The sequence below is a fragment of the Plectropomus leopardus genome, chromosome 9, assembly GCF_026936395.1.
Source record: "Plectropomus leopardus strain MGB_pleo_1.0 chromosome 9, ASM2693639v1, whole genome shotgun sequence".
NCBI classification, from domain to species: domain Eukaryota; kingdom Metazoa; phylum Chordata; class Actinopteri; order Perciformes; family Serranidae; genus Plectropomus; species Plectropomus leopardus.
This window is the reverse complement of record NC_142184.1, coordinates 30,553,666-30,574,652: the sequence shown is the minus strand read 5'-3', so window position 1 is coordinate 30,574,652 and position 20,987 is coordinate 30,553,666.

Genomic DNA, 20,987 nt, shown 5'->3' with positions numbered 1-20,987 from the left:
TAATGGTAGGGGACTGTTTTTTGTCCCCAAATGTGAGATATATGAAACTCAACTGCAGTGTCACTGATACAAATACACCCACACACACATATAGGCAGCGGTGTGTGAACAGTGCTGTGGAGCTCAAAGGCAAACATCAGTTGTTGGAGGAAGATATAAAGTGACATTGTACTGATTACAGTTTTATTCATAAAAAGTAAAGTTTACAACTGGCATATGCTTAAAATGATTTCTCACTGCAGCACACATAAGGAGCTGGAAACAGCCCATTTTTTATTGGCCCAGTTGGCTCTAGTGTGCAGCTGCCGACAGCTATCAAAGCAACCGTTAGCCAACGGGTAACAAAAGAGGATAATTAACTTGGTCCATGGTAAGACCAGGAACCCAGACCAAGGAGATAAGCAGCAGTTAATGCAGGGACACTACAGATGTTTGTTTTGTTTAAATAGATAAAAGAACACTTATTTTCAGTGTAATTTCTGCATTAGTGGCATGGAGAGTACAGTAATAGAAGGGGAAGACAGGTTACTTTAACATCACACACATCCACACCAGTCTTGCCACTGCTCTAGCTAACACTACTGGGGTTTAAGGTGAGGATGTATATGATGCAATAAATGACTGAGGCTGAAGCTATTTTACCCTCTTGTAGATCTGAAAGTACCTCCTTCCCTTCTCTTTTTGTCTCGCCTTTCAAGCGCTGAATACATGAGCCTGTAATACATCAGGCTGCGATTTCTATCATGCAAAGCATATACAGTTATAATAATGTAGCATCAAGCCTGTCATTTGTTACTTATGTATCTTTCTACGATTTAGTCCCAGAAACTAAGAGATTGAGAAATGAAATCCCAGTTTGAGTTTCTTTTGCAGGTCACTGTGACGTTGTGTCCGTCTCATTATTCTGCTAGCGATAACAGAAAAGCTCTTAATGAAATTTTCTCAAGTTTGGCACCAACATCCACTTGGACTCAAACATTACCTGAATAGATTTCAAAAGTCACTGTTCCCTCGCTAAACGTGTTTTTGGTCATAACTTAAAAATTCCTACCCTAACTGTGACAAAATTTAACTGAAGTGCCTAATAGGACAAAATGATGAGGTGGTGACATTTTATTTCCAAGAGGTCTAAGGTCAACTTCACTAGGCAGATTTCCATTAACTTTAAAATTGTCCAAACTGAAATTGTGAATATAAGATTGGCCTTATGGGAACATGTCAATTTTGAAAAAAACTGCCATTTATCGCCCAAAAGTTTTCATGTTCACATGAGGTGGTATTTGGGCACTACAAGAGGTGTTATTGCATCACATAACTATTTAAAAGTTGAGCAGATCATCTGGAAGTTTTGACTCCACAATTCCTCTGCAAAATTGTGGACTATCACCTCCCAAAAATCCCTCATAGTGCAGGGGCCTTTGATTGGAAATAATGACGGGTAGTGCAGTGGCTGCAATAGATATAAACCTGCTAATGCTGTGAACATTAGTCGCATAACATCACTCAATAGAAACGCAGTCATCTAGCAATTCAGTTTTATCGACATTTCGAAAATATTGCTCAAGTTTTGCATTATCCTGTAATGGAAACCCGCCTACTGTGACTTCGTAATGTTTTACAAGAGCACTTTTCTGGCCATTAGTTAACACCATAACTCAGAAACAGAAGGGGAGACATTTGGTTAGAAACTGAATTGATGACATGATTCTTGGGTCCCCACCTTGAAACTGTGCTAAATGTGTGTGCCGATGTGTTGCCGGGTTGAAACTATGTGTGAAGCATCCACATTTCAGAATTTGTACTTTAAAGCAACATCCATATTAGAAGTATTCTCTACTATAATGGCTACATATGAGCATGGACAGACATGGATGTATATTGTAACTGCAGCTTGACTGGTTTGCAGAGTCATATAAGTGCAATTTTTTGCCCACTGTGGGGCAGCAGAAATGATTTACATATCATCATGTTTCAAGCTGGTATGGTGAATGATGAATAGCAAAGCAGTTGCTTATATACACATCCAGCAATTACAGAGAAACTTTAGCGTTCATTCTGAATGGAGTTTCTGGTCACATGGCAAATGTATAAAAATGTATAAAAGAGCCCTTTAATATTACCATTGTGATACATTGTTATTGGAAAACTATCATTTATAGCTGCTTTAAGGAGATGCTGGAGAGAAGTGCAGAGGTGGAAAGGGAAAATGAAAATGTCAGAAAGGCATGATGCCTGAGTAGTAGCAGTGATGTGTTGAGTGTGTTATTTTTCTGCTTAAGTTACCAAATTGCATTTGCAAGTTTTAGTGCTCTTTCTTGCTCTCTTGCTTGTGTTTGAAAATTCTGTTCACAAGTTGTAGGTGTTATGAGGATGCAAACAGTTGGGGAAAAGTTCTTTTTGTTTGTTTGGGTGTTGTTTTTTTTACTTACAGAAATTGTAACAAAATATATAAACCCATCAGAAGGTGGATCAGGGGTGTGTAAATGTGCACCGTAGTAAGGTGTGAAAAAAAGACAATTACAAAACCAGACAAAAGAAAGTTGTAGTGCGAGAGGAAAAGCCTGCAACAAAGTCAGAGAGGCAAGGTTTGTGGGTGGCTGATCATAAATAAATTCTGGATAGGCTGACCATACAAGAATACATTCTCCACCTACCAGGACCTAAAGTGAGACACAAACAAACAGCAGCCTACAGGCCATGGCAGAGCCAGAAGGCCTGTACCCACCTTTAAGGCCTGACTTAACCCAGTATTGCCACATTTGAGAATTTCACCTGACGTGAGAACTGAGGTTATATTTATTGTTGATTTTTATCCTTTCACTATTTTGCCAAGCTATTGCAGCACACACTGTCCACTCTGTCTCCTCTCCTCTTCCCTGTGCGGTCTCCACGTCAGGACACAGATGATTAGTACAGTCAGAGAGAGCAAGCGATACATTTTCTGATACGTATCATTTGAAAGTTACCCAGCCTGGACCCTGCCAAATCCAAAAGCCTTAATCGCCCAAACACACTGGGTCATTTCAGTAGTGTAGCCAGAAATTTTATGATAGGTGGGCCACATAATTGGTTGGCACAAAATGTTTCAATTTATGCATCTGAAGTCTGATAGAGACCAAAACTGCAGTTACCAAGCCAAAAACAGCTTTGTTAACTCATACTCAGAAGCTCATGACTACATGTAACTACATTAGCAAGGTAGTTAGCATGTAGCTACACATATTCATGAAGGTCGCATTATGTAAACACTTGCAGATGCATGCCTGTGTAAATAAATCTGTCAAGAGCTGATGTCAATTTGTAGCCAAAAATAAATGAATCTTGGCCGCAGAGTATTAAGAACATTTTGAAGCATGTGTTTTTTGCTCACTGGGATCACGTTTGCATAAATTTACCTCATTATTTGAAGATTTGACCATGTTTAGGATGAGCATTTGATGTCGTAAAATCATGTATAAATTACAGAAAATAAGGAAAAACGTAATGGATCTACAGCCGATGGCTTTTGACCTCATGTACAGATTTTTTGTTGCGAAATATAGATCAATACATTAGGGCTTCCCCTTGTTTACTTTATCACGTGAATGCTGCTGTCACACTACACATTCCGCTGAACCTCGTTCAAACTTTATATGGAAAAAAACAAACCTGAATCTTTCAATATTTGTATTTAATAGCCAAATTTTATTGATCTTGCAAAATTCTGAGTTAGCTCTAAAATACATATCAATGACCGGCTGCATCACAGGGAAATTTGGGCTGACGGGTTCATTTAATTAGAGTATCATTATTGGAATGGGAGGTTTTGGAAGCAGGTGAGTGGGGCTGTGGAGAGACAGCTTCTACTGTGTACATTGAGCTTGTCTGTTAGGAGACTGGGGGCTCCTCCGGCTGCCTCAGAGCATGCGTCTGATTTTCTCTGCGGCACGGCCCCTTGAGAAAGTAGACTGAGATGTCTGTTTTGCCATGGGGAGTTAGTGGAGTGTTTGGTGGACCTTTACTGGCATAAATAACTAGACTTCTTGAAACCTGTTGTTCCCTTCAGGTTAAGTGTGCCCTCTGCTGGTGTTATTTCATTTATTTTATTAAGTCATCCATCTTTCAAATGGGTACTCACCCCTATATGCATGGGTCGAATCACGTAAACTGGAAAGAACTACTTGGAGAACACTGACTTTTTTGGGAGCAGGGTTAGGGGTTAGGGTAGGGGTTTTGTGGTGGACCAGGAAAAACAGGTCAAGCTATATGATCTCTGCTGACCAATGCTTTTTTACCACAGAAATCAGCCAGGCAGCACCATTTGTTAAGAAACCATGAATTATATCAAGTGATCTCATGCTTCCTGTTATATGTTTTATTAACCCTTTAGAACCTGGGAATTTGGCTTAATTTCTTTTAAAAACATGGGAAGAAGGCAATGAGCAACTAATAAAGAGATGCCCCCAAAATTAGCAAGATATTGGTAAAAAGTTCAACGAAAACCTGAAAATTACCCCAAACCCCCAAAACAAATTAACAAAAAACAAACAACAGGGGAAGTAAAAACATAATAAACAAAACAAAACCAAAAAAATAGCAACAACAAAGAAAAAACTGCTAAAAACCCCACAGCAATTCTGTATATTTATGATGATTAGAAATATTTTTCCTTAGCTTTTTAAAAACTAATTTTCAAAATCCACTAATTTATTGCAATTTATGGGACTTTACTTGTTGTTTTACTTCAGGTTTTTGAGAGAAATCGCACCAGTTTGCTCAGGGTTCAAAGGTTTTAATACTTTTGAAAGATGTCTTAACACAATATAAAAAAGAAACATCTACCCAGGTTTATAAGGGTTAAGCATTTTTTTTTATTATTTAAAAAGTCTCATGTTTACTAGATAAAATCATCTTTCTCATTCTGAAATGAAAAATATACACTGCAAGAGATCAAACTGGAAAGTATTTCCTGAGGTGCTTTGAACAGCATGGCGAGTATTAACCTACTGAATGTATTTGTTTAATACACTATGGTTCTGACAATAATGCTGAAAGCAAAGCTGATACAGATGGTCTGTCTCATATGATTTGAATATCAGAGTCTAACTTCTCGCTTTGCACAGATGATTTAAAGTCAGCTGCGTGTTTCCCAAGGCTGAAACACTCGCCTGTGGACTTCTCTCCCCTCACAAAGAGAAATGAAAGCTTCTCTTTCTGTCACATCACATGCCTATGGTGCATTAAGCAAGCTTCTATCAAACAATGAGAGGGTGTTAAATGGGACCTGTTTTGCTTTTCCATATTTTTTGTCCTGTATATGGTGTAACAGTGTAGGATGTTCACACTAAACAAGGCCAACATTTCAAATAATGAGGTTAACCTGTGTAGAAGTAATCTGTGTGAGCAAAAACCCCAGGATTTGAGACCATTTTGAATACTCTGTTTTCATTTTTTGCCCTCAGGCTACAGTATAAAGTCAGAGTGTGTTGGATTTTTATATATGGTCATGCTCCAGGTATGTTACTGCAAATGTTTACACATTATGTAGTATACACTGCTGAATGAAGCTACATGCCAACGTCATGTGGTGGTGTTTTCTCCCCTATTTGGATCATATTTTTGCTGGAACATGTCCAGTTGTGAGGATCTTGGGTTAGAAGCTTTTATTGGTGATTTTCAGGATAGAAAGTGCAGGTGTTTTCCATTACAGTCACACTCCGTTACTGCTACATATAGCTACATTTTAACATCAAGTAAAAATGTATTCTTGGTTGCTGATGTTATTAATTTCTCTCTGATTTTATTGATTTCTCTCTGATTTTCTCTCTGATTCCTGCTGGAATATGTCCTGTTGAGTTAAAGCTTTTATTGTTGATTTTCAATGGTAGAAAGTGCTGCTTTCTGTGTTACAGTCGTTCCCTAGCTGCAAGTACACTGCTACATGTAACTACATGCTAACTTCAGGGAAAGATGTGGTCAATGGTTATTGATGTTAATTTCACCCTGATTTCGGATCAGGTTCCTGCTTTAACATGCCTGGTTCTTTTAAAAAAAAAACTTTTGCTGGTGATTTTTCATGGTGAAAAGTGCCACTTTTTACCTGTTACAGTGAAACCCTGGCAGCGAGTACTTTGCTACATGTAGCAACTTGCTAACTTATGGACAACATGTCATCTTGGTGGCTGATGTTTAAAATTTTTACCCAATTTCAGATCAGATTCCATATGGAAATAGATTTGTGATAAGTTTTTAAGTGATTTTTCATAGTAGAAAGTGCCACTATTTTCTGCAACAATCATTCCCCAGCAACAAGTATACTGCTACATGCTAATTTCAGTGAAACATAATCTTGGTTGCCACTGTTGTTAATTTTTCTCGGATTTTGGATCATGTCTGGTTGTGATATTTCAGTATGAGGACAGTAAACTGTTGTTGTTGTTTTGTTTTTTTTACCATTTAAGCATGTGAACACAGTTGACCAAAGTAGGACCAAATCAGTAATAATGACTTCATAAAGCTGAACTTATTCGGCTTTTTAAAATTTATATCGTAATCGAAAATGTTTTCAGTCAGTAGATCAATTGACCCGTTTTATGGGGCAAATCGTCATGTTAGTTTATGATTTTCTACATTGCAAAGCTTGTTGCTTTGATGTTTTGTTCTTTTTCTTTTTTATTTCACTTGACTTTGCAAAGAAGCTCAATTTTAAATCGACAAGCAGGGCAATTACTTTCAATAAAATCACAGTGTGAAAGAAAGAAAATAGAAGAATGAGCCTTCACACAGGGAGTTACCATTAAAAAAGTCTAAATCTCATTTTACCCCAAGTTTTCCTAATGAGCTGGAGGTAAAGCTGACCGGAGTGGAATTGTTTTGACACAAGTGGCCCTGTCTGAGGAGACACCATTATTGCCTATATCCTCTTCTCTGACAGGGTCGGCCCAATTTGTCACATTACATAGCAAAACATTGTTAAGAGCGCTTTGTGAGCTGGATCGAATAAGAGGACATATTGTAATGTACGTAACCTGAGCGGGGACCTGTGGTGCACACACATGCATACAGATGCACACGCACATAGAAAATGAAGAGCCGGAAAGGTCAATAAGATCCACCAATTACTGCCACTCATTACTCACAGCGGAGAGAGGGAGCGGAGGATGAAACATCGGACTGAGAGAGGACAGCTGGTGGTGAAATGATAATAATAGTTGGATAAATAATCTGTCTCTCTCACCATTCCTCAGTCCCCCTCCACTCCTCTTTTCTCTCTTGATGTATTTGGCTGAATCCTCACAAGCCGCCTTTTTCCTGCTTTTCCCCATCATCTTCCTCTTCTGTCTGTCGTCTTTCTCCTTCTCCGACCAGAGGAGGAGCCGGGCGCTGGCATTGTCCCCACACCACCTTTTCTCCTCTCTCATTTATTTCAATTTGTCATGCTTTGCTCTCCTCCCTCGGTGCAGGGTGGAGGGTGGCGGGGCGGAAGGCGGGTTGAAGAGGAGTGTGCGTCAGGAGAAGTGAGGAGAGATGGGCAAAGAAATTGGTATCTCCACTCTTGCTATAATGAAACATTTAGATGCGGGCGCAGCTATGCCTCTGCATTAATGGCTTGCGATGAAGGAGAGAGGGGAGGGAGGGAGGCAGTGGGGGAGGTAAGGGAAGGAGGAGAAGAGGACCAGGCAGTCGGACCACTTCACCCTAATAACCCTCGAATCCAGGTCAGACAGGAATACCTCCAGATAATCAGTGCTGCCACCTTCCCTCAATGAGCGGCTATCATGGCTCAAAAAGGTTTTTGTGGTGTGCAAAAAGATTGTGTGTGTGTGTGTGTGTGTGTGTGTGTGTGTGTGTGTGTGTGTGTGTGTGTGTGTGTGGGTGTGTGTGTGTGTGTGTGTGTGTGTGTGTGTGTGTGTGATGTTGAGCCTGTGCTGAAAATGCTTACGTGTCCCTCATTCTTCTCCAGGGAATCTCAGGTGTCATATATTTTCTTGACAGGAATGAATATTGACATTTTTCATCTCGACCGAGATTAGACTGTTAGCAAACTTCCTTTAAATTGTTCCCCGAGTTTAAATCATAGCTGATATCCTGCAGTGATAAAGTGGCTGAGATATTACCTGAAAATGATGATTGACTGGCTGGATCGTCACGCATTCATGTAGGAGTGAAAGAGAAAAGGGAGACTTCATCATTCACTCAACAACACAGCCCTTGAGTATAAAAGAGCCAAAAACCTTGATCCCACAGCTTGTTTCTCAGTATTTTCTTTTGCCTCTGTGCTGGCAATAGCTGTTTCAGGAGGCATCTCAAGAACACCTTGAGCAAATTTCTTCAAATTTGGCTCAAACGTCGACTTGGACTGAAAGATGAATTGATTCGATTTTGGAACGGCAAAGGTTAAGGTCAGTGCAACCTTGCATTCATCTTATTGGAATTTTTTTCCAAATTTGATACAAATGGTCACTTGGACTCAAGTAAGAATTGATTACATTTTGGTGGTCATGGGTCGAAGGTCAAGTTCACTATGATCTCATCTTGTGATCTTGCATCCATCTTGTTTTCATGAATCACAATCTCTCACAATCAACTTGAGGGAATTTCTTCAAATTTGGCACAAACATTCACTTGGACTTAAAGATGAACCGATTTGATTTTAGTCAATGTGACTTTGCATCAGTGTCATTCTGATAAATGCAATATCAATGATCAATGATGTGACATCATTTTACAACATTTTAAATCCAAAATTTTAAATATCAACTTACTGTGACATTATAGTGTTCTACAAGAAACATTTTGCTGGTCATTATTCATAATCATATCTCAGGGACAGAAGGGGAGACATTTGGTTAAATACTGAATTGGTGACACTAATCTTGGGTGTCCACCTTGAAACTGAACTGCAAGGTGGAGAGTTTAAAAACAAGTTATCTAAATGTTGGCTCTGGTCTAAAGCCATCCCACGGTTGTGTTTGACCTTGAACTTCAATATGCTGCACTTTTTTTCACAGCTCAGATGTTTTTAACTTTTAAAAAACACCATTTATGAAATATTGGCATTAATATCAGCACGAAATCAAAAGCAGTCTGGTAGCTTTGTTCTCTTTAGAGATGTCTTCTGCAAACTTTTGAGTCCGTTGGTGAATTTCCAAACAGCCCACTTACTGTCACACGAGTGTGTTTGCGATAAAATCTGCCCTCAACACTTGTCACTTCAGATCTATCGGTTAATGTGCGCCGGTGCTGCTTCCAGGCTTTGTGCTATTATTTATCTGTGGCCAGTAACTGAGTATGACATGCAGTGATAAAGGCACACCCATATGCAGGCGTGTAAACACACAGCAGGCTACATCACACTAAAGTTCACACTTCAGATACACATATGTGGAAGATTCAAGAATGCCTAAAAAGACAAAGTGAAACAGATTGTTATAAGAATTTCTTTCTTATGCACAAATCTACTGTATCATAATTAAATGAAGAACATGTATTTCATTAATCTTATCCTCCTCCATGAAACAAGTAGGTGAAAACTCTAAGCTTATCTTGCAGACAAACTAGTTAAGCTATCAACATTTCCATGATGTGTGTGCTTGCAAAGCTTGCTGGAGTCCATCCTTTACTTTGATACATTGAACATCAAAGTTGTTTTAATAGAGGGACAATCCTTACCACAATACTAGGCAATCAGGAGGAAAAAAAGCACAACTTCTAAGCAGAGATGCAGAAATGTATTTCTTAAAGCTTTTTCAAGAACAAAGTTGCTTGTCAGCTGAGCTGCAATTGACTTCTCAATATAGAATAAACATAGGACCATCCTGTCAGCTGAGCATGATTACACCTGACTATTCTTTCCAGTCTTTAGCAAACAACCATGTCAGTATGATCTATTTTCACACTTGTCAAATGAGCAGAATGAGCAGAGTGCAAAGAAATTCATATTAGAAAATGATAACCTTATATTTTCATTCAAGTTTCACTTCACTGTAATTAGAATCTTGATGTTTAATCTTTAGTTATTTTCACATTTACAGTCAACAGCAGTGACCCTGCAAGAGAAAACTGTTTTAATAACATCTGTTTTTCATTGAATTATGACAAATGCATAGATAAAAAGAAACAGTGGAAACTTTTTATAATGATCGCATCCGTCCGGGTCAAATTCATCATTATAAGTGGATGATTATTATAACCCCTTTCTCTCCCTCTCTTTTTTTCATTTTCTTTACTTTATAACTGAAGAGGAAATTTAATTTGAAACTGTTTTGTTCTCACACTAGCCTCCAAGTATGTGCATCTATTTGTGGGGTAATTGCGTGGAATGTACTGTAGGACAAAATCAAACAAAGTAAAAATATCTCACAGTTTAAAAAGATGTACTTTTTTTTTTTTTGCCAGGTACAGAAATGAGAAAAGGGAATGTAAAGCCTCTTTATGGTGATGGTGTTATAGTTTTATTTCATTTTTTTTAATTTTCACAGTCTGCAGGGTAGTTTTGTTGATTATAAATGAAGAGTGAGAACAGGGTAGTTTAGATGTTTAGAAGATGGCAAACAGTTGGTTAATTTAAATGAGTACTGATGGATTAGAGAGGAATAGGGGTGGGACAAGACAAGCACATTGCTTCTTCCAACTCCTTTTCAGACATATAATGTCCGTTAATATTGCTTATTAAAAGTCTATTGTATATGCTTATAGTTTTTATTGCTTACCTTAGTTTTTTTACATAGTATTTTTTTAATAAGTTCAAAATAAGGTATATTCAATTCAGCTTTTTCATGCTAATTACCATCTAATTGTCATTTGTATATTTAGTACATGAGTATACCTTAATGAAGTAGACAGCTTCGCTATTTACAGAATTTCATTGACTATTTCAAAATACAGTAAAGCTGATGAGTTTAACTTGACGAGGCAGTCTTCAACCACAGGTGCTTTCCCTAAGCACAGAGGTTTTCTGTCTCTGCAGTCATGACTGTTACTCATTGAGTAGACTACAAAAGGTAGCCTGAGAAAAAACAAGTTAAGCTGTTATATCTTGTTGATTTGTTTTTGGCGGTTTGTTGTAAGCTACATATTTAATTAAGAAAAAAAGTCCAACAGTCCAGCTCCTCTGCTATGTTTGAGCTCTGTCTCTGTCTGTTTGTGTGTCTCTCGCTCTCTGTTTAGACATAATAGACAAACATATGGATGCATCAGATGCATATTTTATCATGTGTCATAATCAAATTATGTATGTCATATTTTTGATGCACTTTATATTTTCAGTGTGTTTTACTGCCAGATTTGCCTGCGCAAAAATAGACCAGATGCAGAAGCTATCACTGCATTTCAGAAGCGTGCCATGGAGCTCAAGGTCGTGGCGTGTCCCACTGTCCCACAATCTGATTGCTCAACACGGTCACTAAGAGGAGGCCCCCAGCGCTCCATGGAAAATTGGCAAGCTTTACGGCACTTCCATGTCCAGTGTGAATCTGGTATCAGTTAGCCAGCTGAAGGGAGACGGGTAACTGCAAGGCAAAGTCTCACTGGAGTGAAGTAAAAAAAAAATTACAAAGAGAGATTTATCATAGTTTAAAATTCCGTTTCCACTGTAAGCAAACTGCTTAATGGATGTAAATAAATTATTTAAATGTAACTTGTACAGGAATAAATCTGTCCCAAGATTTTTGATCCATATAAGCAGTTGATTGTTGTAATTGTTATTACTATAAGCAGTTTCCACTGTACGTGTAACAATTTGTATAATATTTCATTTTATTTCTTTGTTTGATTTTTGTAGCATTTTAAGTCTTCCGTACCCTCCACACAGAAATGTACACACACGCATACAGTAAGCCAAATGATATTGGTACAGCAATAATGGAAACATTTAATCTATTTTGAAACATCAAGATAAAAGAATGTTTGATATAGCCTGAAACGCAGTGCCTTTGTGGAAAAAAAATCAAGCAAAAACAGACACATTACACTTGATTTATCACAACCATGACTCATCAGAAATGAAACGACACCACCGAGCGTTTGTTTGAGATAAGAGCAGACTCTGAACGGCTTTGAGTGAAAACTACCATTAAGAGCGGCAGCACGCCTAAAGATGCGCCTACATCGCGTCAGAGAGAATTGGCTTCTTTTTTCTTTTTTTAATGAATGCCTTTTTAACTTGTCCTGCTTCTTCTTTTGTCATCCTCAGACGCACACTATCTGTAAGCTAATGGCTGCCAGAGCCCAACGGCCTGCATAACTCTTCACCGTCTGACACTGTACTGTCATATCCGGCCGAGGCTTCATTAATTCCCCATCCTAGAATCAATGACTCGCCTTTGTAACAGATTTGCAGTCTCCGGCACTTTCTTTTTCTCCTCTCATGCTCTCTCTCTCTCTTCCGCTCTCTCTTCCTCTCTCCAGTCCAACCTCAAGGGAAGAGATGTAAAGATGAATGACAACAGGGTCATTTTACCACAAGCAGAAATTGTCCTACAGATAATAGAAAGTGTGAGTTTGTGTGTGGCTGTGTGTGTACGTGCTTCTGCAGATTGCTTTGTGTACATGTTAATATTAGTACATATATGTGTAATAGTGCATGCATTTGTGTCAGTGCTGATGTTCATTACGTCTTGGGGCCTAAATAGTGGCGTGTTGACATTTATGTATGTGTGAGTGCATGCATGTGTGTGTGCCATGTTTCAAGGGTGACATTTCTGCAAACAGTGTCATGGCCTTCAACCCTGCACTGACACTTTGCATTATAGTCACGGGTTGGAAATCAGATAAGGACGGCGCTTTGCGGAAATTTTCCACAACCTTTGGACTGAAATGTCATTTAGTTTTGGGTCAGATGTTGCTCTGTGGGCTCAAATGTTTTATGTGATATTTTCATTGTCTGTGCTTACGATTGTGAGTGACGGATATGGACTGGATTTATTGACTTAAAGAGGTAGTTCAGATCTTTTGAAATGGGGTTGTATGGGGTACTTATTAATAGTGAGTATATTACAAACAGTAAATATTAGTCAGCACACCCTCAGTTTCGGGAAACAGGCAGTAGTCTGACATGAAAACAAAGCAATGTACTGCTGTGGAGAGTTCAGCAACAAAAAAAATAAATGAAAAAAATTAGCCAGCTAAAAAATTCCAACCTAAAAGAAATGAATACCTGTTTGGAGTGTACACCATATTTAGAATGTTTTCACTGCTTTACCTCAATGTCAGACAGCAACTTCTTATGGGAAAATGAAGCCGTTATATTGCCCTCTTCAAGGCCAGACTTCATTGAGAAAAACAGTAATTTAACATCACTGAACACAGGAGCTGCTGGTCTCATCGCTGCCTTGATCAGTAGGTGTAATTGTGTAATTCTGTGACTTTGGTGTTTAAAAGAGTTAGTTCGGAATCATCAAAGTCACACAATAACACAAATACACTAACTCATTGAGGCAGCAGCAGAACGGCAACTAAGGCAGCTGGTATTGGGTACTTTTCTGGGGTCATTTTCCATTAGAAGATAGTACCGCGTCAGTGTAGCTGGACATCATAACAACGGCGCACGAAACTGCCATGACGTCATCTTCAACGCGACACACACATACGCACAGACTCGCACTCGCTGAATATGCTCGTCAGCCAGCAAGGTGAGGAGCATTTGCACCGACTTGAGTGACCACGGAAAGATCTTTCTGATTGCTATTTTGGGAACAGAAAAAAAATGATAAAAAACTTGGGCCACTACAATAGCTTGGCTGTTTAAAAATGGCGGGCATGGATTTGCACTGTTCTGTGCGTGCCACGTATTGATGATGCAATGACGCAGTGACGATTCTCTCTGGCCAATCAGTGGTCTGCAGTGTTTCCACATCACCTTTTAGTACCTCATAGTAACTGTTCAGCTTTTTTTGGAACCCCAGGAGAGCAGGTACCAAAAAAGGTGCTACCAGGCGCTTTTTCCTAATGGAAAACCAAGAAAGGCAAGTAGAGTAGAGTAAAGTAGAGTAGGGTAGAGCCAGTACCATGTAGTGGAAACGCGCCTAAAGTAAAGCCTTTTATTAAAACTCTTACATTGATCTAAACGTGTCCATATTGATCTCTCACCAAGTGGCTGAAAACAATAGACCAAAGGCACTTAACAACAGCAACAATTGCCATTGCATTTGTTTCCATATACAGCTATAAATTCTAAGAAGACTGTTATGCTTTCAAAGCACAGGCTCAATAATATTAATTCTACCAGAGGTAATAAAGCTCATTTATAAAGCTCTGAAATATAAAGAACTAACTTAAATGAGACAAAGACGAGGAGAAAAAAAAGAAAATGTTTGTAATTCTTGTCAAATTATGACAAGAATGTAATTGCTTTATTATGATATTTTATGTATGTAATCTTATTTCAGTTTTATTGCAAATTACATGACTTACTCTCTCTGAGTGTCTTACCCGCAAGGTTTCTCCCTCTACTTTTAATCCTTCACCTAAGTTTATGAACTGAGGATGTGATCAGGCAGGTCGTTATCTACGAGTTTAATAAATCCAGGCTGTTAGTTAACCATCAAACCCCTATTAGCTCCTGTCGTCACCCCCGTATCTGATTTATCGGCCACTACTGTCTTGTCACTGTGTATCTGTTACTAACGATGTGAAGTGATAATGAAATCTTTTTTTCTTTGTCCCGTTATACCCTACTCTCCTACTCCTCCCTCTTTTTCACTTTGCGGGGGTCAGTGTAGACCAGAACAGAGCAGCAGGGCCTTGTACTTATCACTCATAATGGGGAAAGAGAGAGAGAGCGAGAGAGAGAGAGAGAGAGAGAGAGAGAGAGAGATCGGCCCCTGTCTCTCATTCGACCCTTCTATTTGTCAGGAGACTCAATCAATGTGTAATTACCGTGGATGGCTATCATAAAAAACAATGGCAAGGGCCCTCTCAAGGTTATCCGCCTAATTGTGTTATTTATAAATATGAAATGGTTGTAAATGCGTCTGCCACAATGGATGGGGCCAACGTCTGATGAACATGATATATTTCCAATTTGCTGTTTGAGATCCATGCAGACAGGTCGATGCGAGTAAGAGCTTCTCTGACTGTGGCTAATAACGCTGATAATAAAGGCTCATGCTTGAATCTAGTTCTCAGGTGAAAAAGATAAGAACCTTGAATTCATTCAACCAGGTTTGACACCTCAGTGGTTTCAGTGATGCTGTTATTTTATCTCAAACTCATGAGTGTAGGTGTACAGATATAATAAATGAAGCCAGTTAACATAGCTAGTATTTACAGTCTGTTTTGATCCAAATACATCAAATACATCCGCTCTGTCAGTGCTTGCATATGAGCGTGAGGCCAAAAGCCACCTTTGACAACCAGATGGAACGTGGCTGGCCGGCATCAGATGAGAACCTGTAGGGCTGGTATTATACACTGGTAGACAGTCAGATGGCTCCAGGCACGTCCACATGCAACATTTAGGTGGCTTTACTTTAAAATGTGGCCACGATATACGATATAGCCAGCAACGATGTAATATAAGGAGCACAAGTACGCCTAAAGGGCACTTGGGAGTGGTGGTGGATGGGTTTCACAAAAAAATGACTTTTAGCCTATTCTCGTAAAATAGCCCTGCTTTGTCAGTGCTTTTGGTGTAAGACCGCGATGCCAAAAGGCACCTTTTGCATGCTCATGAAGTGATGCTAGATGGCATCAGGTGAAATCGCAGCTGGACAAAACTGATCGTTTTGTTAATATACGCTGGCAGACAGCCAGACGGCACCTGCTGCATATACGCACAGGGGGCATCACTTTAGAAGGCAGATGGATGGAACTGGTGGTGTGTGCATACCATGCGGCAGGACAGCGTCAGGCAAAAACGCTGCCAGTAAAAGCATAATATATGGAGCGCGAGAGTGCCCACGGGGTTGGCGGAAGGGATGGTGGATGGGACCCACAAACAAGGGACTGTAATGTGGGAGTCTGGTGTTTGCCGCCCATCTGAATGTGGTGGGTTTTTTTTGTTTTTTTTTACACCATACCATGCCTCCTTTCCCTAAACCTAACCATCTTTGCCTTTGTTGCCTAATCCTAACCTTCTGTGCCAGCTTGTGTGTTTGTTGATGGTCCGGCGTTGGTTTTCCATGTGCTCCTATTGTGTAAACATAACCACGTGCTGCGTTGTCTCATGACGTGCATGGGTTTACATCATGATTACGGCATCTCAGAACATAACAGAAGATACAGAAGGATACCTAAAAAGTAATAAATAGACACGGAAGTCAACTGACAAAGCAGAAACATTTGACAAGTTGGGATGAGTACCTGTTGGTTACTAATGGGGTTAATGACAGAGTCGAGCTGTTTGGTGTTGGTGTAAGGTTGTTGGTACTGTTCATCAGCTTGCTGTCAGATGTTAGCTGTTACTTTTGTGTTAGCTCGTGCTAACTGGGCACACGTTGAACTGTCAGGGAGGATAGTGACTCCAGACTCCGGAGACTGCCCTTCAGTGCTGTGTCTAACTTATGTAACAGACAATAATGTTAGTGAGAGAGAGTTTGCTGATTTTGTTGGATATAAAAGAATAACTAGTGAGTTCTGCTATGTCATGTTTTTAAAGCACATATCCTTCTTCCTTAACCCACAGCACTGATGGAGAAGCAGCTGACTGACAACCCAAGTCTAGTCAGAGAATAAAAAAATGTTCCCATGTAGCCATCATCCCTTTTAATCCATGTGTCTTTCCTCCTTTGACTACCAGCCTCCTCATCCACTGAAACAGACTCTTATCCCCAGTTATCTATCAGCCGTCTGCTCCACAGAATCTGTCAGTCTCAGTGAGTCAGCCTCTCTCATCCATCTCTCTCATGCTCCTCTGCTCCTCCTCGTCGCTCCCAACCCTCCATGTTGCTTCATCACCTCCACCCCCACCACCACCACCACCCAGCACCCAAGGCCCCTAGGGGAACCATGTCAATCCCAAGCCTATAAGAGGGGGCTTGACGTGGGCCTCGGAGGACAGCCAGCTCCCCTTTGCTCCCCTGCTCACTGGAGGATGAAATTAGCCCGCGGTGGACCGTCCGTGGCGGTGGGTTGCTCCAGACAACCAGGCAGCGGTGCTTGACCAGCGATTCACCCTCTCCAGCACCACGAGCACCCGCAAACTGCACCCCCACACCCCAGGCTCTTTGCCAATAATCCCTCGCACCCTCCAACTCACCTCACGTCCATCCTGCCTTTTCTGCCCCTTGAGTTAAAGCCATTTAACCCCCAGCATAGGGCAGAAAAACAGGGGCACCAGGGTTGGAGATTGGTCGTATCACGTTGAGTTCGGGAAACCTGCTGTTTAGATCAAAGCCTGTTTGGTATTCCAGGGAGTGCAAGCCAGCTACTGTCACGTAGCAGAACCAAGGCCACTCTATATAAGCTCTGAACACTCTGAATGCCAGAGGATACCACTTTCATCGCCTCTCTGGAATGTTGACATCCTTATATTTCCTTGCAGATTTGTTTCATTCCAATCCGTGGTAAAGCTACTGTCTAGCTGCCTCATCTGAATTTACGCAAAAACCTCTGAAGTCTGTATCCATTGCTCGGAGAATGCAGTTATGTGACAGCACTTGAATGAAACTGGGAACTGTCGTGTAATATATGCAACACCAAGCCTCCCCTCCTCCGCATATCATTATTACAGCAGTTGAAGCCCAAAATAGTCGCTCACTCCAATCTCATCCAATCCCCAAAACACAGGCCCGCTCTTCCACGAGCATCCGTGCCAGAAGTCCCCAAAGTTAACGGCGCAATTACCGTGAGTGTCTATTAAAGGGGGCATAAAAGATGGCTGAGTGTGATTCACCACTACATCAGACACATAAAAGAACCAAGATGTGGAGGAAGAGGTGTGAACTCCCATCTTAGAGCAAAGGAGGACAATTACGCTGAGGTTTTAAAGGATGAGATAAGAGCTTGTCTTTAGAGTCTATTTGTGCCAAAATGAGCTGAAGAACAGTGAGGAGTTTGTTGTATGATAGGAAGGTGGAGGGTAAATTACTGTCATTTGCTCTTCCTTGGAGTATTAGCTCCCCTGTGCGGTTAATTTCTGGCTGACATTTTTGATTGCCTGAAGTGAGGATTCTCTGTAATTGATTTGGGGATGCCAAATGGCATGCACGGGAAAGCTCCAATTGTAAATTTATATCATCTTCAATTCCAGATCTCACTGGCTATCATTCCTAGGATGATAAGCTTTTAGGGGCAGTGGTCAATGTTTTGAAATATCCAGTGTAATCGATATATATCCAGACCAAGACTTTGGCCCAATCTCATTTAATATTTCTTACCCCTACCACTTGTTTTCAAAAGCCACCTTGGCCCTCACAACTGAGTTACAAGATTTAGTGGTTGTAAACTTCCTCTACAAAATGGGACAACCCTTCAAGACTCTAATACATAATCGATATGCTGGTGTTTTGCTGGATGTTGCCAATATGTCATCTTCTGCAGTGGTGATTTCTTTTGCCAGGGCTATGCTGGATTCACAAGGGAAGCAGAAGCAGTGCATGAGCGTCGCCAAACCTGTTGGGTTTTTTTTTCAGCATCCATGTTAACATATTAGAGCAGCCACACTGCCTGCATGAGCACCGCTGGTCAGGCGTGTCTCAGCTGCTTGTCAGTGGCGAAAATGGTGTTTTGATAATTATATTGTATAATATTATATTACCACCTCTTACTTAAGTTTAAAAGTCTGTCTCTGTCACAGAGATAAGAAAATACAAAGGTGTCTGTTTTACTCAACCTTTCCTGCTCCCTTTCAAAATAGAAGCCGCTGACAATGTCTCTGTTGACAGAATCCCATCAGTTGTTGACACAAGGCACTTTATTGTGAAATAACGATTAATAAATAAAAACTTAAGAAATGAGTAGAATTTGTGCTTATAAATGTGGAACAACAGAACTCATAGCAGCAGGTAGCCCTGCAGAAGCGTCACAGCCACAGTACTGCCAGTGCAAACACCATGAGCATGCAACAAGCTGCAGTTCGGCAAGGTTGCTGTAACACACTACTTCTGTGTCCAATGTAAATCCAGCCCTAGAGGCAGCCTTTTGCAATTGTCAGAATGCTCACAATTCATTCACAACTTAAGTTTTACTCGATCAGTTGATCAAACGTCAAATATAAAAAGAACATTGCTTCATTGTCAGCCAACTAGCAGAGCCAGGCTAACATTAGTAACCCATGCTCCCACCCCGCCAGTTTGCACTGATATTAGAGGAGCAACATCATTGCTGCTTGACTTTGCATTTTTTCAAATTTTGGATGTCATGCGCCTCTCCATACATGGTATTGACTTGCTGCTCAAACCTAATTGGTCCAAATAACTCAGACTGCAAATGGGAACCAGAACACAAGAACTGGTCCCATTGTCTAAAGATTTTGCATTCATGTGCAGATAGTTGTATGTAGTGATTAAATAAAATGATTAATACATCCTATAGTAAGATCTTGTCATTTTCAATTTTTTTTTTTTTTTTGTAAATTATGGATCTGTAATAAATTGTTCCTTAGAAAAGTTTTTTCCCTCTACATTTTAAATGCTTTTCTACTTGAATATAGAACTTACTACTGAAATATAGAAAAACAAAGCATTTTCTTTTTGTTATAAAAGCTCAAACAATATTATTTCCCCTTTTCCAAAGTTATTTCCCAAAATTCCAGTCTCCCCAGGCAATGCAGTGCTTTATAAATGGCTTGAGATCAAGGGTGGAAGTAAAATATGGCAGGTCAAAGACAAACACTTCCATCTGCACCAAAGTTGGATAGAGAGGGGAGGCCGGTAAATGTGAGCTGTTGTTGTTGCTTTCAATAGACTTCACAATAAAGACGCCACCTTTCAGAGAATGTTTCCTTGAAATGTCAGGGCCATCCTCCAGAGCCTTGAAGGACGGCGTCTCTTTAAAAGCAATATTGGCAGTAAACATACAAGACGGAGGCTGTCTATCTGCTTTTGCCATCAGAGCGTGGTGGAGGATGATAATCGCTTTGCAGAAACAGCACCTGCAGAAGTTGAGCCTGGAGGAGCCGTGATCGAAAAGTGGCTCTTTCTACCTGCAAAATAACATCCTGACATTCTCCCCTCATCTTATGCATTTAGCGAGGCATTTACTTAAATACCTATTGCTCTAAATCTCTCTTTTTTTTTCTTTCGTCAAAAATATCTCACTTATCTACTTTGGAGACCTTTACGAGGCCTTTAGATTTTTGTGTGTTTTAGGACATCTTAGCTTGTTTTATTGTGCTGTTATTGTATTCTTTCTGTGTCATCAACCATAAAATGATTCATCCAATTTATTACTGGGAACTGTACAGCTGCAGAGTTGTTAACTAGATGTGGCATCACAGGCGAGCACCAATCTCATAGTACTTCTCTGTTGCCTGAAATTCATGCTGAATTTAATTTGGCTGCTGTATTATTTCTTTGGGGAAAAAAACAGCAAGGAAAACAACATTTCAAGAGTGCATATGTGTAAGACGGGCTAATTGTTTATGACAAATCCTGTACTTCTAAACAAAAGAAAAATAATACATCTGGAGATGCTGAATAGCAGCAAGGTGTCCTGTCTTGCATTATGCTTTTTTTGGCGCTCTAACTTGTTATTGCAAGTATGTTGCCATAGACACCATCTGACTAAAAAAGGCTCTTCTTTGCTTTACGCGGCTAAGATTTGTTGGTTTTTAACTATACTTTCCAACTAGTCTCCAGCTAAAACAAATCTGTAACATTTTCTTTGTCATCATGTTTTCTCTTCCCAAGTTGCACCTATAAATTAAAATACTTTTGCAAGTTGGTGAAGTGTATTAGACACCTTACTTAAGCAAGTCGCTGGTGAAAAAATAGATAAGATGTGTCAAGACAAAAGAGTGAAGAGAAAGAAAAAAAATTGTCAGACTCATCTGTGGCTCGCATGACTGATGGATATTTAACACTGGATAAAACAGCTCTGCTGTGGTTCTGACACTCATGACTCACCGT